The 24651-nt window shown below is 37.2% G+C and overlaps 1 protein-coding gene across 4 annotated transcripts in view; it reads right to left on the minus strand.

Moving 5' to 3' along the window:
- Positions 1-2237: 2237 nt before the first annotated feature.
- The window catches only part of N6AMT1 (N-6 adenine-specific DNA methyltransferase 1), a 319675-nt gene continuing 297261 nt past the window's right edge, over positions 2238-24651 (minus strand). For all 4 annotated transcript variants that reach the window (XR_010125289.1, XR_010125288.1, XR_010125286.1 and 1 more), the window contains one exon: positions 2238-2943. The gene's annotated coding sequence lies outside the window, so the exon portion shown is untranslated. The remainder of the gene's footprint in view (positions 2944-24651) is intronic.

Raw genomic sequence — 24651 nt, forward strand, 5'->3', positions numbered from 1 at the left:
GAAATATTTGAATTGAGTGTTTAAGCTGTAAATAATGTGATCATCATTTCATGATCACATTAATATTAATTCAGTGTTACAAAACCATGTATTTTCTTCATTTTTATTTCACTTCAGTTATCCTAACAAACTGATATGCCTAGCTCAGCATTCCTTGATAAGCTGTGAATATTTTAAATTACTAAAACTATACTTAAAATGTCTTCTACAGAATACAGGGCAGAGATTTATTCTTGGGAAGAATATCCTAAGGGAAAAAATATTGCTTAAAGTAGTTCTTATAGAAGAAATACTTTTGAGTAGATCTTTTAAAAGATTTTAATTAATTTAAAATCCAGTAATTAACCAGAAAAAAATATTTGAAAATGACGCAACGTAAGTTTTAAGCACAAAGCTCATTTAAAAAATTTTAATTTTCTTTTAAGACTCTCTCTTTTTAGTTACTATTGGGTTGATTCTGTGTGTCTGATATCAACCCTGTGTTCTTTGATCTGGACAAATTCTTCAAGCTAGTTAACTAGTCACTATTCAGGACAGTAACACAAAGAGAAAGAGAAAATAACTGATATTTACTGAGTACTTACTTAACACTTGGGCTTCTACCAAGCACTTTTACATATATATTTTTATCCACATGGTCATAGAGCACTGAGCCTAAGAAACCTGGATAAGATTAGGTGAAGCCAGAGTACAAAATAGGTATCAATACATATAATGAGATTTATTATAAGGTATGGGCTCACATGATTATGAAGGCAGAGAAGCACCATGATCTGCATTCCACAAGCTGGAGACCCACAAAAGCCAGTGGTATAATCTGAAGGCCTAAGAGTTGAGGAGAGAGCAGGAGAAGACCAATGGCCCAGTTCACGCAGTCAGGCAGAGAGTGAATTTAACCTTCTTTCTCCTCTTTGTTCCATTTAGGCCCTTGACCAGTTGGTTGATGCCAGTGGTGGACTGAGTAAGGCAGATGGCTCTGTTTCACTCTGCTTTTACCCAGTCCACCAATTCAAATACTACTCAGTTTCAAAAAGACTTTTATAGATATACCAGAAATACTGCTTGACCAGCTATCTGGGCATCCTGTGGCCCAGGCAAGTTGATATGTAAAATTAACCATCACAATCACTGTGGATTTTTTTTTGTCTTTTTAATTGAGGTATTATTTACATCCAATAAAATGCACAGTTCTTTAATATATAGTTCAATAAATTTTGACAAATGTATATCCCCACACAACTACCACCCAATGAAGACACAGACATTTCCATCAACCTAGAGTTTCCTTCCTTCCTTTTTCCAGTCTATCTCACTCTATACTGCCTCAGAGGTGGTTGCCTCTGTTTTTATTTCTGTAATGTCACATAAAGAGAACCACATAGTATGTTCTCCGTGTTTGTTCTTTCACTCAACGTAAAGTTTCTGAAATGCATCCATGTTGTTCCACATATAGGCAGCTTGTTCCTTTTATCATTGAGTGGTACCCTTTGTATGATCATACCACACATTGTTTAATTATTCACCAGTTGATTGATAATTGGATTTTTTTCCATTTGGGGTTATCATGAACAAAATTGTACTGAGCATTCTTGGATAAATTTTTTATGAGTATATGTTTTCATTGATCTCATATAAATACATAGGAAAAGAATCTCTGGGTCATATTGTAAATATATATTTAATGTTATAAGAAACTGCCAAACTATTGCCCCAAATGTTTGTACCATTTTATTCCCCAACCAGCATATATGAGTTCCAGTTGCTCCACGACTCTGTCAACAGTACTGTCAGCCCTTTTAATTTCAGCCTTTCTTGTGGGTAAGTGCTATCTCATTGTAGTCTTCAGGAAAATACATTTCTTTGAACACTAATGATATTGACTTCCTTTCCATGAGTTTATTGGCCATTCATAAATTTCTCTTGTGAAGTATCTCTTTCAGTTTTTTTCCCTATTTTAAATTAGGTTTGTCTTTTATTATTGAGATTTGGAGTTTTTAAAATATTCTTAATACAAGTTATTTGCCAGATATATGTATTTTTAATATTTTTCTCAATCTGTCTTATCCCCATTTTCTTAACGATGTCTTTGATAAATAGAATTTTAATTTTTATAAAATTCAACTTATAATTTTTTATGGTTTCTCTTTATTCATCCCATTTAAGAAATCTTTATGCCATGATTATGAACATGCACTCTAATGTTTTTTCCCAGAAGCTCTGTAGGTTTAGCTTTTACCTTTTTGGGTTTGGTTTTGTTTTGTTTTGTTTTGTTTTTTGAGATGGAGTCCCACTCATGTCACCCAGGCTGGAGTACAATGGTGCAATCTCGGCTCACTGCAACCTCCACCTCCTGGGTTCAAGCAATTCCCCTGTCTCCACCTCTCGAGTAGCTGGGATTGGAGGCGCTCGCCACCATGCCGGGCTAATTTTCATATTTTTAGTAAAGACAGGGTTTCACCATGTTAGCCAGGCTGGTCTCGAACTCCTGACCTCAAGTGATCCACCCGCCTCAGCTTCCCAAAGTGCTGGGATTACAGGCGTGAGCCACCGCGCCCAGCCCTAGCTTTTTGGTCTATGATTCCTCCCAAATTAATTTCTGTGAACCATTACCCTAAGATGCTGAGATTTAATGTCCAGAATCTCATTTGTTTACCTTTGAAAATTAAGAAACCCTGGCACAGTGTTGACTGCAGCCACTTACCTTAATAGAAAGTAAAACTCACATATATCCATAATGAAAAGCAGAGACCAGCACAACCATAGTCACTTGACAGTTTAAAAATCTTAGGCCTTAAAAATCCAAGGCCAGGATCTTCTCAACTCAGGCCCACTCACTTACTCCACAACATACTTCTCTTCCTCAGCATCTACTACTTGTGCTGGGACCTTGGTCTTCCCATTGTTCATGTCATTCTTTTCCTCACAGTTCCCATTCTTTTCTCCCTGAAATAAAGAAATTTCAAAACATACCATGTTTCATGAAAAAGACAAAAATGTAAAATTACCTTCAGGAAGATGTATTTTGATATAAGTTTTCTTTATCCATAAGACATTAATAGATTTGCAATAAGCATTGATATTCTGGGAAATGAAACACCCTTGTTTTGCCCACCTGACAACTTTTTATTTCCAAAACCCAGGACCCATCCTCAACAATTTATTTTACTTAACAACATATCTAGGGTTGCCAGATAAAATGCAGGTTTCCCAGCTACATTTGAATTTCAGTTAAGCAATAAATAATTTTTAGTATCTATCCTAAATATTGACCTTATATTTTTTAAAAAAGTGATTTATCTGAAATTCAAATGTAACTGTACATCATGTAGTTTTATTTGATAAATCTGACACCCCTACCCACATCCAATTCATCATTAAACCCTCTAAATCCTACTTCCTCAATATTACCCAAGTCAGTCCATTTATTTCTATTTCTAGTACCCTTACTTTTGAAGAAGACACCACATTCATATCCAGATTGTTTTAATGATCTTTTAATTGGCTCCCAAACTCCAGTCAAAACAATCTTTACTCTCTATTAAAGCTAAAACAATTTTTTCAAAACAAATCTGACTGTATCACACCCCTTCCATTGTTTCCATTAATTTAAGATCAAGTCTAAACTCCTAAACTCAGCTGTCATTGCTATATCCTATCTCTAAACAATCACTGTTTTGCACTCTGCATACACTCCAGCCATTTTGAAAAACCTTTCAGCCTCCTGGAAAAGCTTAACTCCGCCCTTTGTTTCCAATATTTACATATAAATTGTTTTCTATCTAAAGCATGCTTTCAGCCAATAACATAAATCTCACTACCCTTTTCTGCTGAACCTAAATCTTTTTGCCCTCAGATAGAAAGATAATTTTCCCTTCCCCTGCTCTGCTCTGATTCAGCTCTCCATAACAAGGTTGTAATCACCTCCTATTCACCCTTCCGGTGAAGGAAGGATTTCCACCCTCAGGTGATGGGGATGGTTGAACATCCAACACCTGAAACAGGACAGATGCTATTGACAGTACTTGTTAGTTGCATACAATCACAGACCAGTGGAAACAGATGAACCACACAGGGCCACAGCGGGGTTGCACTGGGGAAGAGAGTGAACAATCAGGAGGTGTGGGAGGCAGGTTTAGTAGTTTAAAGAGGTTGAGGTGGCCCCCCTGGATCCCATGGGAGGATCACATTGGCTCATTTGAATTATCATATGGGCTGGCAGGGAACTGAAATCTTCTACTCAGGGATAAGTAGGAACTGTCCCTGGTTTCCTTGATAAAAAAGGGTTGTTTGATAGGGGACCTTATCCATGGGAGGAAAGTGAGGAGGGAAACTTGTGGCTAAACCATTCAAGGCCCTCCCAGTTTTACTAGATGTCAAGGCAGCACACGTAATATTGGGACTTAATTTTAGCCACACAACTAATAAATTTGTAAGTATGTGCAACAGCTCATGCTTGCTTCCAGAATGGCACCTAAAAAAAAGATTTACCTCTCCCCAAATTCAGATATGGAATTAAATGTAATGTCGGGAAAATTGTCCAAGAGTTGGAAATGGGAAAAAGATGTTCTTTTGGTGGAGTTATGGACTCCAGAGGTTACCGGATTCTATTGAATGACGTACTTTTGATTGTATTTGTAACAATTAAGCTATTTGTGAACTCAGTAGGGGTAAAAGTTGAGTTGTAGAAAATGGATGGTAATGCAAGTGATTTTTGTCCATATCAATGCAAATGAATTCTGTTGGTAGAAATATTCATTTCCACACTGTAGATGACCCTAAACATATGTCATTACATTATATTTTATTGCCTTATAGACTATTAACCAATTTTGAATCATACAGTAGCAAATTTATTTCAGCATTCTTCTGTGTATGTGTTTACATATACACATGCATATGTATTTAAGATATATAATTGTATATTCTTCAAATTCTTCTTTGAACAAGTTTGAACCTCTTATTAGTTTCCTCATTAAGGAATTTAATAAGACCTTTAATGCATGTTTGTATTTTCATGAGACTCATTATTTTACCTTTCTGGAAGTTATACTTCAGCAACCATGCTTTAAATAAGCCATGATTTAAAATAGCTGTCTTAGAAAAAGAAAATAAAAGTACATTTAAATGCAAATGTCTATTTTTAATAATGTTTTTATTAATTTGTAAATTTAAAATAATATATATTTAAGAGAGCTAAGTAAACATACCATAATACAAATAGAATGGAATAGGAATGACCCATGTCAGGGCAGTGTGGCAATTTTTACCTATTCAAAATTGTGCATATTTGTTAGTCCGATTTAACACCAAGAGCATTAGCCTGGATCCAATTCTTTGCTCAGCAATGTTGAAAAATGTTACCCTTGGGGCATGCAAAGGGCCCCAGTTTTGCTTTCCTATATATTCAAAGTTTGACTGCTCACTCTGGTGACTGAACTTTCTGTGAAAAAGCTTAATTCCCAAGTTCTCCTCATCTTGTAAGCAGCTTACATCATGACTAAAAATTTCAAGCATCAATTTGACTGACAAAGCATAAAAGAAGGGAGGCAGTGAGTTTTCTGGTGCAAACAGTTGTCAGATCACAATTCTGAATCTCTAAGAGATCATTAAGAAATCTGACAGTAGGCAAAAAGTGAGATTTTCTTGTCAAAAGTAAACACCATCAATTTCTGAATATAGTTGATAGGTGACTCGGCTTCTACCACTTTGTACACTTCTTACGTAAGTGAGCTGGTGAGAAGCAGTGTCTGTAGGCAGCAGGTGGGCAAAGATCCTCTAAGAGAAGCAAGCCATTCTCCCCCTCCAGCACGAATGAAAGAAAGAAGACCCTAGAAATGTACTCACTTCACAGTCTCTTGGCCTGTTCCCATCATGATGGGGCCCAGAGAGTTGGGCAAGGGGCAGTTCTCTACAGAGCCCTGCAAGGTTACATGGTTTGGAAAAGGAATGCAACCTGGAGAAGGGCTAGCACGGGCAGGGCAGAGCTCTCCAACAAGTGGTTCTCTGGATCCTGTTTAGCCTCCCACCCCACTCCCCACCCATTTGAGCAAAACAATATTCCCTGGCTTCTGGTGCACCATCTCAGCCATTTTTACCAAGTTCAACTGGCTTGGCTAAAATGAGAAACGTTTAATGCACTTAAAAAAGAAGAAGAAGAAGACAAAGCAACAGCTTTAGTATGCACAGTGAAAGTACCTGCCCTGTTCCCTGCAAAATTAATGAAAAGGAAATATCACTGAAATTCACCAAACACTCAGCCTCCTCCATGAAACTCCCTCCAACCCAATAGTCGACAATTATCCTCCCCAACCTGGATATCTAAAACGCTTATTGTCTCCCCTGCCTCCTTTCTGCTGTGTGCATATCCTGTTCCTGTTGTGATTCACAGCTTTCTCTGTAGGTGTTTCCCTTCCCAGCTAGAAAGCAAAGTACTAAAAAACCCTGGGAAATCGTGGGTTGTGCCTCTTATATCCCCAGTTCCTAGTATGGCCTTGATCAGGATCCATATTTAAGCAAATAAGGGTTTAATAATGATGAATTTACCCACACCCCCATCGCCAACGTGAATAATGGCCTTTGTTCTGGTACCCATGAATCTTATTTTTTTTTAACTTTGGAAAAATGGTAAAGGGTCAATATCTTGTCCCTTAATACCAAAAATAAAGGCCCTTTTGTCAAGTAGTTTCACTGTGCACTGGTTACTACCTTGCCTGAATCTGGTGAGACAGAACATACTTATTCATACACGAGTTACGTGGAGTGGATTCATTATCAGTTTGGTGCAAAAGTACGGCTTTTTTTTTTTTTTTTAACAGCTAGGCAGCAAGGAAAAAAGAAGCCTAGGATTCATTGTGAGCAAGTCCCCTGAGACTCAAGAAAGGCACCCAGGGCAGAAGGAGTCTGGACTGAGCATGGTACAATTGCACCACAGCTGAGGGAAACTTAATAGCAGCCCACCCTGGGTTACATACCTCAAGGGCAATGTCACTCACTGCACTAAAGCTTTGAAGGAATATACTGCTTCCAGAGGAAAGAGGAACAAAGCCTCTTCTCCCTGAGCAATTTCTCCCTAACTCAAGATGTGATATTCCCTAGGAGAGACAGGGACAAGGCCTAGATTGTTCCAGGCAGCTGCTTTCTATCTCAGGGTATTGTATTCCCATTCCCAGCACATTCTAGTTATTCTTGAGAACTACAAGCAAGAAAGTGGTAAAAACTAGGTTGGTTTAAAGCCACCTAGAGAATTGCCCTGCACTTTTGTTATCCAGCCAAATTAAAAAGGAAAATTGAATCCAATGATCTTAGTAAATTCTGGAATGCAGTATGAAGCTTGCAATGGCTGATACATTTTAAAAGGGGGGAAAATGTTTAAAATGCCCTAACAGTTATGATTGACAATGTAGACATAATCTTTCACTATGTTCCTAAAGACTAGAGACAGTATTTACAAAATGCAAACTGTATTAGTCTAATTTTTATGCTTTTTCTTATTATATTATAACCAGCAGAGTGTGATCCAAATTAACTGAAAAGGGGCCACAAATGCTGAAGTGGTTATTTCACCAGTTGGGATTAGTTTATTGCTGAGGGTAATGGAAACTGGAATAGCAAAAGACTGAGCTATTCAGTTTTCTGTCTGGGGACCACTCAGTTCACACAGTTTAAACTGAAGCTGACACTTTCAATGAATTTATTAGTCTCGCTTTGTTCCAGGACCAGACGGTAGTCCAGCTCACACTCATAGACACCTCTGGTCTAAATAATTTAATCCAGAAGGGATATATTAATATCATTTTTTTTCTCAGATGGTAAGCTTCCCAAGGCCAGTTCTTTGATTTGATGTCATGTTGTCACTTGGAATTGAAACTTCCACTTAAACCACCTGGGGGGAATCAAGTATGTTTTACCAGTAACATATTATTCTAAAAATTGTGTATCATGGCCTTCAGGGTGAGAATTTTATAAGACAGAGGAGTCACCCTCTAAAGTTCTGCAGAGGGTCTGCCAGGGTTCTCAGTCTTAGAGCTAAACATTTAAAGTAAGAAGGAAGCCCTCCCAGAGGACTAACAAAATCAAATTAAGAGTACATAGTAGAGAATACATTAGGAAAGATTGAGAGGAAATACTATAATCAGTAGCTTTTTTCATACAAAATATTTCATTGACTCCAAGATACACAATTATTGATATCTTATAAACAGTAGTAGCCAGGCTGTTGTCACAATGTCGTTGCCATTGTCTACATATAAATAAATTTGGTGTTTTTCCCTGATGGTATAAAAAATCAGCCAGCAAACCACTTAAGGACTACTTGAGGAAGAAATATGAATCCTGGTTGTTATCTGAAAACCTTTTATACTAGTTGATAATATCAAGACAGTACAACCATCAAGGTTTTACAGAATGGGTGTCATTGAAAGAGAATTTCAGAGACAATAGAGGAACATTCTCAAGAAATGTGGTACTATCAACGCTCTTGATGACATAGATAGTGATATTATTGGAAAAACAGTATCAATGAGACTGAGTCAAAAGCTATTTCTGAAGAGTTGCTATCTGAATGTGAAAGCATTTTTAAAATACTTTGAACAATTTATTTTATTTTTTACATAGCTAAAGAATTATATAAGATGAAAATACATTTCTAAACATGAAAGAGATATTTTAATGATTATAAAATAAAAATTCTAGGTGAAAAGAGAGCATTACTACATGATTCAATTGGAAGTGTTTGTTAGTAGTACATAAAATAATGGAGTTTCTTCCAATAGATGGTGTCTTAATTTAATGACACACAATGGCTGTAGATTATTGAGCAAAATGGCAAGACCCAAGCCAGAAACAGAAACCCCTTCAAGAATTCTGTTCTCTCTTTATCCAAAGCATGCAGACCTTGGGAAAAGTCCTCCCTGCCTTCTGGTCACCCCTGAATGAGAAAGTCTGAGGTCATTTAGGGGATCACAGAAGAACATAGACCTTGAACTAGGGCTACGTCATCAAAATGAACATCTGAATAAAATCGTTTCCTGAACACATCGTTTCAGGTTTTGCATAAATCAGGGTGCTCAAGAGTGTCTCATCATTTTAATTCTATTAAATGATTTCAGAGAACACTTCTATCTTTGTACCATAATTGGAAGTCTTGTTAAGACAGGTGTGTTTAGCACCACAGCCATATTTTGCCCCAATTGTGCAGCATTGCATGGTTCTGTGAATGATTTCCCTTTGTTATCATTAAGTTGTTATCATAAACAGCTGCTATTTTATGCTCAAGAACAGAAAGCATAGCATCTACACCCTTACAGCTTAGTAGTCACATTAACAGGACTTTACTCTTTCACTCTCTGTTAATATAACTTTACTATTTCAGGAGTATAACAGTTTCTAATCACTTATTTTTCATTCTAGGATCATCTTGAAAGGTCCTTCAAATTTTCAATAGAAAGAATCAAAAGAAAATGTACAGCAGTCTCTGAAAGCTACATGCCAAAATCCCCAGAGTGCACACCAGTCCTAAACAAATATATCACAGCCCTTATCCAGTCCTAACCTGTACTGAAAAATTCACCTTAAACTAGACTTCACAGTCTCAAAAATATTCCAATTTTGCCCTTTCCAATCTAGGATACTACTAAAATTCTCTCAAGGGAGTTCTTTTCTTACCCTCGTAAGAATAAACTTAATTTTGACTTATCAACAGTTAATTTTGGTGATATTTTGGTGGAGCTGCCATTCAACACAAAAGATTATTTTGTATGAATTATCAATAAATTAGGGAGTCAGGAACTTGAATTTAAGTTGTAAAGATTTTATTTACAAGAGCAAATCAGTAATAATGGAATCAGTACTTACTAGTACATTGAGGACAGTTATAGTTCTGCTCATAGCTTCTGAGTATAATTGAGGAAGATAAAGAATTAAATTAATTCATTATCTCTAAAGCCAGTTGAAGAATTTCTGTTTATAATAATATCTTAGATCAAAGTCTTTCTAAAATATATCTCAAAAATGTCAGGAAAGCAAACACTTTTAATTTAGGAGAAGAGCATATAAGAAAGTAAGTGGAGTCACATCTCATTAAAGTGAAAACACCACTCCAGAAAGGAAAGTTCCCCACACTCTCAGGAAGTCAAAAGCACCTGGTGGAATGGTGATCAGTGGGCCCAGGGGAGCAGGGTACTGTGGACTAAGCCTTGGACTTGGGCAGAGTAGGAAAGCAAATTGGAGACAACCCTACGTAAAGCTGGGGCTAATAGAAAGCTGCACTATAAGGGAGAGGGTGAAATTGATGAAAAAGGGCACAATCGAGATAGGAAGCAAAGAAAATCATCTGTCTCTCCAAAACAAGAGAACTAAGTCATCTACCATGACACAAATGTTTACTATGTACCAAAGAAAAAGCCAAAGCTGAGAATTTTAGTTAAAAGTGGATATGGATAGCATCATGAATACTTGGCAGAAACAAAGACAATTCCTTTCTAGATAAAAATATCTTCTACTCAAGCCTCACAGGACTTAGAGGTGATTGCCAGTATATGCTCACAACTTTCTTAAAAATCAGAACTACCAGCACTTTGGGAGGCTAAGGCAGGTGGATCAACTGAGGTTAGGAGTTCAAGACCAGCCTGCCCAACATGGTGAAATCCCATCTCTACTAAAAACACAAAACTTAGCTGAGCATGGTGGTGCATGCCTGTAATCCCAGCTACTCAGGAGGCTGAGGCAGGAGAATCGCTTGAACCTGGGAGGTGGAGGTTGCAGTGAGCCTAGATTGTGCCATTGCACTCCAGCCTGGGTGACACAGCAAGACTCTGTCTAAATAAATAAACAAATAAATAAATAAATAAATATCACAAGTAATCCAATAAATGTATCACCTTCAGTGAAAATCAGCTGAAACACCAAACCAGACCCATAAAGGCTTCAGATACTGGAATTATCAGATAAAGAACATAGAGTACCTATGTTAACATGTGTAAGGAAATCAGAGAAAGATCAAAACAAAACTACAAAAAATGACAAGGCAGACTTTTTAAAATAAAGAATTTCTAGAAATAAAATTATAAAACTAAAATTTCAAACTCAATGGAAATATAAAGCAGCAGATTACACAAACCTGAAGAGGAAATTAGTGAGCTGGATGACAGATCTGAAAAAGAGTATATGGACAATACGAGAGAAAGGTTAAGAGACATGGAGGAAAGAGTAAGAAAGCCCAATATTTGTCTATTCTGAGCTCTAGAAGTAAATTATAGGGAGAATGGGGAAGGGGAAACATTAAAAAAGATAATGGCTAAAAATTTTACCAGATTATTGAAAGACATAAATCTTCAGATAAAGAAGTCCAATAAATCTTGAATAAAACAAATTATAATACAACCATATTGAAAGGAAGGAAGAAATCATAAGGCACAGATAGTTTAATCCTCCACCACAATAATATCCAGTAAGTAGATATTCCCTAAGATTCATGAATTATAAGATGGCAGGATGCACATATTATTTATAACACTATGATAAACAAATGCTAGGCAAAAGATAGATTTAAATGTTGCCCCTGGGAAAGATTTGGGAGCAAGAAAGTGCTGGGATAGAGAAATGGTGCATTTACAATAAGCATCTTTGTGATGTTTGAATTTCTAAACCAGGATCATGCATTAAAAATTAACTTTAAAAAAACTTAAATTAGTGGAGCTAAACATTATGCATATGTCTGTAAATAAAAAGGCTAAAATTTTCTATCACAGTTTTCAAAGAAAAAGTCTTATACTACCATAAAAAGATTGAAGAGGAATCCATATCTGTCTTTTCAGGCTGCTACAATATCTTAAACTGGTGTTAAAATAAAGCAAAATGAGAACAGCAAAATAACTTAGGTTATTTCTTGCAAATACCTCGGATAATCATAAATAAAGCTTAAGTTGTCTTCCAAAAATAGTATAAGATGATTGCTTGCTACCAATCCTCTGCCATCTTGAAACCCCCATGGTAACAACGAATCACTGCAAATGCTAAACAACTACCTCATTTGCATTTTATAAGCCATCCTATAATGCCATGCCTCTGAGTTTCCTCTTATCACTTTCATCTAAGGATTCCTGGTTTGCAAACTGTTCTTTTGTATCCACAATAAACTTTTAAAACTTTCAATTGTACCCGATTTTATTTTTGACACTGAGTAGAGTATAAATAACAGAAATTTCTTGTTTACAGTTCTTAACACTGGACAATCCAAGACACAGACTCTGATAGAGTCCATGTCTGGTGAGAGCCCACTTTCTGGTTCATAGCATTGTGTCTTTTCACAAGGGGGTGGTGAATGAACTCCCTTGGGCCTCTTTTATAAGGGCATTAACCCCACCTATGAGGGCTCTGCCCTTATGACCTAATCACCTCCCAAAAGGTTCTACCTTCTGATACCTTGGGATTAGGATTTCAACGTATGAAATGTGAGAGGGTGCAAACATTCAGACCATAGCAGCATCTGTATATTTTGTGTAAAAATACAATATTTATGATTACAAAAAACTGAATTCAAGAAAACCCAGTAAGAGATAGGTTAGCCATAAAAGATAAATTAGCAATCTAAAAATTGCAAGCTATCCTATTTTATAGTAACACTTGGGAAATGGAGTAGGCATATCAGACAAGGAAATAAACAAAAAAAAAACACTTCAAACCCAGGCTCTGTGATCCCACAATGCTTGCTTTAAACTACTCATGCCAATTTTTACCAAGCCTGATGTTTTCCTTGGAAGATTCAGTCACCTAACCTGGGTTGTGGGTTGTATTAAATTGATTTTTTATTATCTTACTCTAATCCTTATAATAGTTGTGATATATTTATATGGTAAATTATAAATATAATAGATTAATTGGTTGGTTTTTAAACAAATAGATTAGTTCATTGATCTACTCCTGGTGATATAGAAAGTATGTGAAATTACTGTTACAAATTGCTAACACACTCATTAGTAGTAAGCAACCTAAAAAACTAATTTACTACATGTGTAAGCCACCTTTTCCTTCTGGGATAGGTTATTTGTTCTTCCTTTCCACGAGTTTCCAATTGTGGTTACTAATGGGTGTGTTCAGCCCCATTTCTTAATAATTTACTATTATCCCACTAAATGACATTTTCAACTATCTACAAATGCCAGTGGAGTTGGAGTTTTTTAATTTAAAAAATTGATCTACAGTCTGTCATCTCTTTACTTACTACATAATGAAGATTCCAGAAATTCAAAATGCAAAGTGAATGTTCAGAAACTCTTCTAAGCCCAAATAGATAAATAAATGATCAAGTTTTATTGACCATCATAGTCCCCTAGAGGTGACTCATTTGTTTGCAGAGATTAAAATAGCATACTTTGGTATTCTTCACATGCAGATATACGCAGAGAGCATTTTGGTCAAAAGACAAGGAAAAGTGTGATGTTGCAAGACAACTTGTATGCCAACCCCAGCTGCAGCTGGCAGAAAGATCAGGACTATTAAATGCAGGGGTGTTCTCTCTTCCTCCCCAGTGAGCGTCTGAGACTAATATAAGCTCTTGAATAGGTAAACATTCATAGATTTCAAAAGACAACTTCTTAGATCTTTTAAAGGTAGACATAAATTATGTGGCAAATAAAATTCACGCATTGTAAAAAGAGACTCTCCACATTCTTGAAGTAATATTTAGGCAAAGTGAAAAAAAAGTGTTGTAAGAAAGCTGATTTGGGGCACCAAAAAGGCCTATCAAGCTTCTTGCTCTACCCATTACTTCATTTAGTGGAAACTGTCACCCTCACACTACAGGCTCTGCCCCAGGAGTAACTTTAGGCAGTTCCTTACATATTGATGGTTTATTCCATAACAGCTACACATCTTTTCTGTGATCCAATCCACCTGATTGATCCAGGACAGCTAAGGGCTGAAAATTTCAAAGTTTGTCATCCCACTCAGTAGGTGACCAGGATTTAACAGAAGTCCTGCCCAATCAGAGATGATGATAAGCAATTTACCTGATCAGATTGTTGGGGTGGAGAATTCAAACCAGAAAGAAAAAAAGAAAGTCGATTGATAAAAGGTACAAAACTTGAAAAACATACAAAGAAAGAGCAACATAGATGTAATGATGCAATAGAAGCCATGGGTGAGACAGAAGAAAAGAGCTAAAAGGGTCCAGGTGCGGTGGCTCATGCCTATAATCCCAGCACTTTGGGAGGCCAGGGCGGGAGGATCACCTGAGGTCGGGAGTTCGAGACCAGCCTGACCAACATGGAGAAACCCTGTCTCTACTAAAAATACAAAAAAATCAGCTGGGCACGGTGGCACATGCCTGTAATCCCAGCTACTTAGGAGGCTGAAGCAGGAGGATCGCTTGAACCCGGCAGGCGGAGGTTGTAGTGAGCCGAGATCACCCCATTGCACTCCAGCCTGGGCAACAAGAGCGAAACTCCGTCTCAAAAAAAAAAAAAAAAAAAAAAAAGAGCTAAAAGGGGAAAAAATAAGAGTATATGGGAGATAGATGAAATTTGCTAGCAATGAGAGTGGTAGAAAGAGAGTACGATGAAAGAGCATCAAGTTCCTGTTGCTGAAGAAACAAGACCCCCTGTCTGTTAAGAGACACCGTGTTAGGCACTTCCGCTTCCTCAACTACGGGCAGCCACCATAAAGGCAGGCGCTACAGCAGTTCCCAGGATCCCACACACCTGGTTGTGAAGGGATCCTGGGAACAGGGATTTCTGCCTTCTCTATCTCCATGTAATTCCTCATATATTTAATTTTGTTTAATGACTTCAGATAATCTGAGAAAGTTATCATTGCCACCAAAAGAGATTAACACTCTCTACCTCATTGGTATATAGAACTAATTTCGTCTATAATCACACAAATAAACACCAGTTGTCTATGTCTACTTTAACTTTTTCAAGAAGGGAAATTTATTATAATTACAATTTTTAAACTTAGGAAAAACAATTATTTTATAATGTTTTTACTTTTTCGCTCAAAGTTTTATTTTGAAATTCTCCAAAAAGAAAATTTTCACAACCTACTCATCTGACAAAGGGCTAATATCCAGAATCTACAATGAACTCCAACAAATTTACAAGAAAAAAACAAACAACCCCATCAAAAAGTGGGCGAAGGACATGAACAGACTCTTCTCAAAAGAAGACATTGATGCAGCCAAAAAACACATGAAAAAATGCTCACCATCACTGGCCATCAGAGAAATGCAAATCAAAACCACAATGAGATACCATCTCACACCAGTTAGAATGGCAATCATTAAAAAGTCAGGAAACAACAGGTGCTGGAGAGGATGTGGAGAAATAGGAACACTTTTACACTGTTGGTGGGACTGTAAACTAGTTGAACCCTTGTGGAAGTCAGTGTGGCGATTCCTCAGGGATCTAGAACTAGAAATTCCATTTGATCCAGCCATCCCATTACTGGGTATATACCCAAAGGATTATAAATCATGCTGCTATAAAGACACATGCACACGTATGTTTATTGCGGCATTATTCACAATAGCAAAGACTTGGAACCAACCCAAATGTCCAACAATGATAGACTGGATTAAGAAAATGTGGCACATGTACACCATGGAATACTATGCAGCCATAAAAAAAGATGAGTTCACGTCCTTTGTAGGGACATGGATGAAATTGGAAATCATCATTCTCAGTAAACTATCACAAGAACAAAAAACCAAACACCGCATATTCTCACTCATAGGTGGGAATTGAACAATGAGAACACATGGACACAGGAAGGGGAACATCACACTTCGGGGACTGTTGTGGGGTGGGGGGAGAGGAGAGGGATAGCATTGGGAGATATACCTAATGCTAGATGACGAGTTGGTGGGTGCAGCGCACCAGCATGGCACATGTATACATATGTAACTTACCTGCACATTGCGCACATGTACCATAGAGCCTAAAGTATAATAATAATAATAATAATAAAAAGAAAAAAAAAAGAAATTCTCCAAAACTCTGGAAAAGATGAAAGGCTTGTACAATAAACATCACATATTTCTCACCTAGATTCACCAATTGTTTAAATTCTGCTACATTGGAAAATAAGTTACAGACAATAAGATATACCAATTGAAAATGCTTCAGCAACTATCTCGTACAAAGACAGCTTTCTACATAACCACGATATCATTACTATACCCAAGAACACAACAAAAACCGTTATCTCATACACATGAGATCTCATATGTGTATGTATAATCTGACACACATACTGTATACTAATAAATATGACTTTCTTTTTCCTTTTTCTTTTTATTAATCCAGGTTATAATCAAGAGTCACACATTGAAAACAGTTGGTATGTCTCTTTTTATGTAAACAGTCCCCCGAAGAGTCTTAGTTATTCATCTTATAAAATATTCCGGCCGGCTGCGGTGGCTCACGCCTGTAATCCCAGCACTATGGGAGGCCAAGGCAGGTGGATCACCTGAGGTCAGAAGTTTGAGACCAGCTTGGCCAACATGTCAAAACCCCACCTCTACTAAAAGTACAAAAATCAGCCGGGCATGATGGCGGGCGCCTGAAATCCCAGCTACTCAGGAGGCTGAGGCAGGACAGTTGCTTGAACCCAGGAGGCGGAAGTTGCCGTGAGCCAAGATTGCGGCACTGCACTCCAGCCTGGGCGGCAAGAGCGAGACTCCGTCTCAAAAAAAAAAAAAAATCCACATTTTGGATTTGTTTTATTGCTTCCTTTTGGAGTCATTTCACCTGCATCTCTATTTCCTGTAACCAGGAAGTTAGGTCTATAGCCTTGATTAAATGCAGGCAAACATTTTTTTAAATAGAGTGGTATTGTGTACTCCATACTACATCATACTAGGAGACATATAATATCAGGTTATTCCACTATTAATGATGTCGAATTTTATCACTTAAATCTTAATGTTTTCACTTGTCCACCATCACATGGGAACATATTTTTCTTCGTAATTGTGGGGTGATAGTTTTATACTATGCCTCATGATCTTTTTAACCCAACGATTATAATATCATCTATAATGACACCAAATAAATTATTTCATTGATATCAAATTTTATTCTACATTTGTTAACTAGAATATTTTCTTTATTGAAAAATAAATACTTTTCTTGCTCCCACTTTCTCTCTCTTATATTATACCTAAGTATTTAACCGATCTTTTAAAAATTCAATGTATTGGCCGGGCGCGGTGGCTCACGCTTGTAATCCCAGCACTTTGGGAGGCCGAGGCGGGCGGATCACGAGGTCAGGAGATCGAGACCACAGTGAAACCCCGTCTCTACTAAAAATACAAAAAAATTAGCGGGGCATGGTGGCGGGCGCCTGTAGTCCCAGCTACTCGGAGAGGCTAAGGCAGGAGAATGGCATGAACCCGGGAGGCGGAGCTTGCAGTGAGCCAAGATCGCGCCACTGCACTCCAGCCTGGGTGACAGAGGGAGACTCCATCTCAAAAAAAAAAAAAAAAAAAAAAAAAAAAAAAAAAAAAAAAAAAAATTCAATGTATTATAATAAATTACTGTCTAATTTTTTTTAGTGCTTTAATTTTCCCAAAACAGGGTAGTGGTTGACTTTCTGAAATGAGTTCCTCTGGCATGACCCCATTAGCTTTCACTCGATCCCCAAACCAAAATCAGTAACTTCTTCATGGCTATTTTCCATTAAAGTTTAGAAACAATAGTATTAATTCTATAATACCACTTTAGATTTTTTACTAGAAAACTGGAAACGGCAATTATATTCACTATCATTTTTATGGCAACCACACAATGCTGAGAAGTTTTCCCATAGTACCTCATCTCATCCTCGCAGGTGAGATAACCAATTTATTTATTTTACGAATAAGAAGATAGAGGCTTGGGAAAATTAAAGAACTTGCTTGAGGTCACAGAAGTACATTCAAATCTAATGTCCATGTTCTCTTTTTTACTTTGCCAAGGTATTTCTCAGAGATTTACAAAGAAGGACCCACCAATAGAAGCTTGCCTGATCTGAAAAGTCCATCTGGGTGAGCATTCAATGTCGTTATTGAGTAGGTCAGATACTAAAACAACCACACTTAGTATTCAATATTAAAGTCTTAAAGTTTATTAAAAAATCATTTGCTCAAAGACGTAAAGGCCCAGTGTATTATCCCCTAATAATGTATGTTTCTACTTTAAAAAACGCAACGCCTCCATAAATACAAAAGAAATTTCCTTCAGAAGGATCTAACCAATATTCAATTTATATTGGAGTAAACCTATACTGGTGAGAAAAGTGTCTCACGCCTCATCTGAATTGGTTAGTACTTTTGACCATAATTAAATAGAGGAGTTAAAAATTATAGTATAAATTATGCTGCATAATTTTCTTAAAAGATTTCAAAAAACATAATCAATGATCACATTATCTTGATTAGGATATCATTTTTCAGGCATAAAAAGCCACCTAATGTATATGCATGTAATGAGAATTATTGACAAACCACCAAAGCCTGATCTTTTGAAAACCGTGACCACAGGAACCACTTCTGGTCAGTTTCTGCAAATAGAGACCAATATGACCATTCCAGAAAAACAGAAACCAAAACCTCTCTATGGAATTCATCACTTGGCTGTCACTGTATAGTTACTTCTCCCACAAGCCTGTGTCTTTTATGTTATATCTCTACATACAGCAATTGCTTTGCACTTAATAGGTGATTTTAAGAACATTTATTACCCGGGGCAACATGACAAAACCCTGTTTCTATTTAAAAAAAAAAAAAATCAGAATGCCTGTAGTCCCATCTACTCAGGAGGCTGAGGTGGGAGGATCACATGAGCCCAGGAGGTAGAGGCTGCAGTGAGCCGTGTTTGCGCCACTGCACTGCAGCCTGGGCAACAGAATGAGACCTTGTCTCAAAAAGAAAAAAAAACAACATTTATTAAATGATTAGAAATCAGAAGTCTAAGCCTTTGTCAATGTTTTAATCAGGTTATTTGGCTTTTCTTGCCATTTAATTGTAGGAGTTCCTCACATATTTTCAATATTAACTGCTTATCAGAAAAATGGCTTGCAAATATTTTCTCACCGAATTGTTTTCTTTACTGTGCAGAATCTTTTTCATTTGATATAGTCACATTCATCTATTTTTGCTTTTCTTGCTTTTACTTTTGGTGTCATGTTTAAGAAATTGCTGCCAAAACTAAAGTCATGAAGATTTTTCACTATTGCCTTCTAGAAGTTTTACAGTTTCAGGTTTTAAATTTAATTTTGAGTTAGTTTTTTATATGTTGTAAGACAGGTGCCCAATTTCATTATTTTGCATGTGAACATCTAGATTTCCCCAAAACTAGACCATTTGTTGAATAGACTGTTCTTTCCCCATTGTGTATTCTTGGTATCTTTGTCAAAGATCAGTTGATCATATATGCATGAGTTTATTTCTGAGTTCTCTATTCTATTCCATTCATCTTTATGTCTCTTTTCATGCCAGCACCATGCTGGTTTAATTACTTTATAGCTTTATAATATGTTTGAAACTCAGGAATGTGATGCCTCCAATTTTGTCCTTTCTCAAGATTAGATAGTCAGAGTCTTTGGCTATTCAGAGTCTTTCACGGTTCTATATAAATTTTAGAATTTCTTTTTCAATTTCTGTAAAAATATGTCATTATAATTTTGATAGAGATTGCATTGAATCTGTAAATTGCTTTGTGGAGTATGACATTGTAACAATATTAATTCTTTCTAACCATGAATACAGAATGTCCTTCCACTTATTTGTCTTCTTTAATTTCTTTCATCAGTGTTTTTTAGGGTCTCAGTGTGCAAGTCTTTCACTTCCTTGATTAAGTTTATTCATAATTATTTTATTATTTTTGAAGTTATTAGAAATAGGGTTATTTTCTTTTTTTTTTTTTTTCTTTTATTATTATTATTATTATTATACTTTAGGTTTTATGGTACATGTGCACAATGTGCAGGTAAGTTACATATGTATACATGTGCCATGCTGGTGCGCTGCACCCACCAACTCGTCATCTAGCATTAGGTATATCTCCCAATGCTATCCCTCCCCCCTCCCCCCACCCCACAACAGTCCCCAGAGTGTGATGTTCCCCTTCCTGTGTCCATGTGTTCTCATTGTTCAATTCCCACCTATGAGTGAGAATATGCGGTGTTTGGTTTTTTGTTCTTGCGATAGTTTACTGAGAATGATGATTTCCAATTTCATCCATGTCCCTACAAAGGACGTGAACTCATCATTTTTTATGGCTGCATAGTATTCCATGGTGTATATGTGCCACATTTTCTTAATCCAGTCTATCATTGTTGGACATTTGGGTTGGTTCCAAGTCTTTGCTATTGTGAATAATGCCGCAATAAACATACGTGTGCATGTGTCTTTATAGCAGCCTGATTTATAGTCCTTTGGGTATATACCCAGTAATGGGATGGCTGGGTCGAATGGAATTTCTAGTTCTAGATCCCTGAGGAATCGCCACACTGACTTCCACAAGGGTTGAACTAGTTTACAGTCCCACCAACAGTGTAAAAGTGTTCCTATTTCTCCACATCCTCTCCAGCACCTGTTTCCTGACTTTTTAATGATTGCCATTCTAACTGGTGTGAGATGGTATCTCATTGTGGTTTTGATTTGCATTTCTCTGATAGCCAGTGATGGTGAGCATTTTTTCATGTGTTTTTTGGCTGCATCAATGTCTTCTTTTGAGAAGTGTCTGTTCATGTCCTTTGCCCACTTTTTGATGGGGTTGTTTGTTTTTTTCTTGTAAATTTGTTGGAGTTCATTGTAGATTCTGGATATTAGCCCTTTGTCAGATGAGTAGGTTGCGAAAATTTTCTCCCATTTTGTAGGTTGCCTGTTCACTCTGATGGTAGTTTCTTTTGCTGTGCAGAAGCTCTTGAGTTTAATTAGATCCCATTTGTCAATTTTGGCTTTTGTTGCCATTGCTTTTGGTGTTTTAGACATGAAGTCCTTGCCCATGCCTATGTCCTGAATGGTAATGCCTAGGTTTTCTTCTAGGGTTTTTATGGTTTTAGGTCTAACATTTAAGTCTTTAATCCATCTTGAATTGATTTTTGTATAAGGTGTAAGGAAGGGATCCAGTTTCAGCTTTCTACATATGGCTAGCCAGTTTTCCCAGCACCATTTATTAAATAGGGAATCCTTTCCCCATTTCTTGTTTTTGTCAGGTTTGTCAAAGATCAGATACTTGTAGATATGTGGCATTATTTCTGACGGCTCTGTTCTGTTCCATTGATCTATATCTCTGTTTTGGTACCAGTACCATGCTGTTTTGGTTACTGTAGCCTTGTAGTATAGTTTGAAGTCAGGTAGTGTGATGCCTCCAGCTTTGTTCTTTTGGCTTAGGATTGACTTGGCGATGCGGGCTCTTTTTTGGTTCCATATGAACTTTAAAGTAGTTTTTTCCAATTCTGTGAAGAAAGTCATTGGTAGCTTGATGGGGATGGCATTGAATCTGTAAATTACCTTGGGAAGGATGGCCATTTTCATGATATTGATTCTTCCTACCCATGAGCATGGAATGTTCTTCCATTTGTTTGTATCCGCTTTTATTTCCTTGAGCAGTGGTTTGTAGTTCTCCTTGAAGAGGTCTTTCACATCCCTTGTAAGTTGGATTCCTAGGTATTTTATTCTCTTTGAAGCAATTGTGAATGGGAGTTCACTCATGATTTGGCTCTCTGTTTGTCTGTTATTGATGTATAAGAATGCTTGTGATTTTTGCACATTGATTTTGTATCCTGAGACTTTGCTGAAGTTGCTTATCAGCTTAAGGAGATTTTGGGCTGAGACGATGGGGTTTTCTAGATATACTATCATGTCATCTGCAAACAGGGACAATTTGACTTCCTCTTTTCCTAATTGAATACCCTTGATTTCCTTCTCCTGCCTAATTGCCCTGGCCAGAACTTCCAACACTATGTTGAATAGAAGTGGTGAGAGAGGGCATCCCTGTCTTGTGCCAGTTTTCAAAGGGAATGCTTCCAGTTTTTGCCCATTCAGTATGATATTGGCTGTGGGTTTGTCATAAATAGCTCTCATTATTTTGAGATACGTCCCATCAATTCCTAATTTATTGAGAGTTTTTAGCATGAAGGGTTGTTGAATTTTGTCAAAGGCCTTTTCTGCATCTATTGAGATAATCATGTGGTTTTTGTCTTTCGTTCTGTTTATATGCTGGATTACATTTATTGATTTGCGTATATTGAACCAGCCTTGCATCCCAGGGATGAAGCCCACTTGATCATGGTGGATAAGCTTTTTGATGTGCTGCTGGATTCGATTTGCCAGTATTTTATTGAGGATTTTTGCATCAATGTTCATCAAGGATATTGGTCTAAAATTCTCTTTTTTTGTTGTGTCTCTGCCAGGCTTTGGTATCAGGATGATGCTGGCCTCATAAAATGAGTTAGGGAGGATTCCCTCTTTTTCTATTGATTGGAATAGTTTCAGAAGGAATGGTACCAGCTCCTCCTTGTACCTCTGGTAGAATTCGGCTGTGAATCCATCTGGACCTGGACTTTTTTTGGTTGGTAAGCTATTGATTATTACCACAATTTCAGCTCCTGTTATTGGTCTATTCAGAGATTCAACTTCTTCCTGGTTTAGTCTTGGGAGGGTGTATGTGTTGAGGAATTTATCCATTTCTTCTAGATTTTCTAGTTTATTTGCATAGAGGTGTTTGTAATATTCTCTGATGGTAGTTTGTATTTCTGTGGGATCGGTGGTGATATCCCCTTTATCATTTTTTATTGCATCTATTTGATTCTTCTCTCTTTTTTTCTTTATTAATCTTGCTAGCGGTCTATCAATTTTGTTGATCCTTTCAAAAAACCAGCTCCTGGATTCATTTATTTTTTGAAGGGTTTTTTGTGTCTCTATTTCCTTCAGTTCTGCTCTGATTTTAGTTATTTCTTGCCTTCTGCTAGCTTTTGAATGTGTTTGCTCTTGCTTTTCTAGTTCTTTTAATTGTGATGTTAGGGTGTCAATTTTGGATCTTTCCTGCTTTCTCTTGTGGGCATTTAGTGCTATAAATTTCCCTCTACACACTGCTTTGAATGCATCCCAGAGATTCTGGTATGTTGTGTCTTGGTTCTCGTTGGTTTCAAAGAACATCTTTATTTCTGCCTTCATTTCGTTATGTACCCAGTAGTCATTCAGGAGCAGGTTGTTCAGTTTCCACGTAGTTGAGCGGTTTTGAGTGAGATTCTTAATCCTGAGTTCTAGGTTGATTGCACTGTGATCTGAGAGACAGTTTGTTACAATTTCTGTTCTTTTACATTTATTGAGGAGAGCTTTACTTCCAAGTATATGGTCAATTTTGGAATAGGTGTGGTGTGGTGCTGAAAAAAATGTATATTCTGTTGATTTGGGGTGGAGAGTTCTGTAGATGTCTATTAGGTCTGCTTGGTGCAGAGCTGAGTTCAATTCCTGGGTATCCTTGTTGACTTTCTGTCTTGTTGATCTGTCTAATGTTGATAGTGGGGTGTTAAAGTCTCCCATTATTAATGTGTGGGAGTCTAAGTCTCTTTGTAGGTCACTCAGGACTTGCTTTATGAATCTGGGTGCTCCTGTATTGGGTGCATATATATTTAGGATAGTTAGCTCTTCTTGTTGAATTAATCCCTTTACCATTATGTAATGGCCTTCTTTGTCTCTTTTGATCTTTGTTGGTTTAAAGTCTGTTTTATCAGAGACTAGGATTGCAACCCCTGCCTTTTTTTGTTTTCCATTTGCTTGGTAGATCTTCCTCCATCCTTTTATTTTGAGCCTATGTGTGTCTCTGCACGTAAGATGGGTTTCCTGAATACAGCACACTGATGGGTCTCGAGTCTTTATCCAGTTTGCCAGTCTGTGTCTTTTAATTGGAGCATTTAGTCCATTTACATTTAAAGTTAATATTGTTATGTGTGTATTTGATCCTGTCATTATGATGTTAGCTGGATATTTTGCTCGTTAGTTGGTGCAGTCTCTTCCTAGTCTCGATGGTCTTTACATTTTGGTATGATTTTGCAGTGGCTGGTACCGGTTGTGCCTTTCCATGTTTAGCGCTTCCTTCAGGAGCTCTTTTAGGGCAGGCCTGGTGGTGACAAAATCTCTCAGCATTTGCTTGTCTGTAAAGTATTTTATTTCTCCTTCACTTATGAAGCTTAGTTTGGCAGGATATGAAATTCTGGGTTGAAAATTCTTTTCTTTAAGAATGTTGAATATTGGCCCCCACTCTCTTCTGGCTTGTAGGGTTTCTGCCGAGAGATCCGCTGTTAGTCTGATGGGCTTCCCTTTGATGGTAACCCGACCTTTCTCTCTGGCTGCCCTTAACATTTTTTCCTTCATTTCAACTTTGGTGAATCTGACAATTATGTGTCTTGGAGTTGCTCTTCTCGAGGAGTATCTTTGTGGCGTTCTCTGTATTTCCTGAATCTGAATGTTGGCCTGCCTTGCTAGATTGGGGAAGTTCTCCTGGATAATATCCTGCAGAGTGTTTTCCAACTTGGTTCCATTCTCCCCGTCACTTTCAGGTACACCAATCAGACATAGATTTGGTCTTTTCACATAGTCCCACATTTCTTGGAGGCTTTGCTCGTTTCTTTTTATTCTTTTTTCTCTAAACTTCCCTTCTCGCTTCA

Source organism: Pongo pygmaeus, chromosome 22 (genome assembly GCF_028885625.2).
Source record: "Pongo pygmaeus isolate AG05252 chromosome 22, NHGRI_mPonPyg2-v2.0_pri, whole genome shotgun sequence".
NCBI classification, from domain to species: Eukaryota; Metazoa; Chordata; class Mammalia; order Primates; family Hominidae; genus Pongo; species Pongo pygmaeus.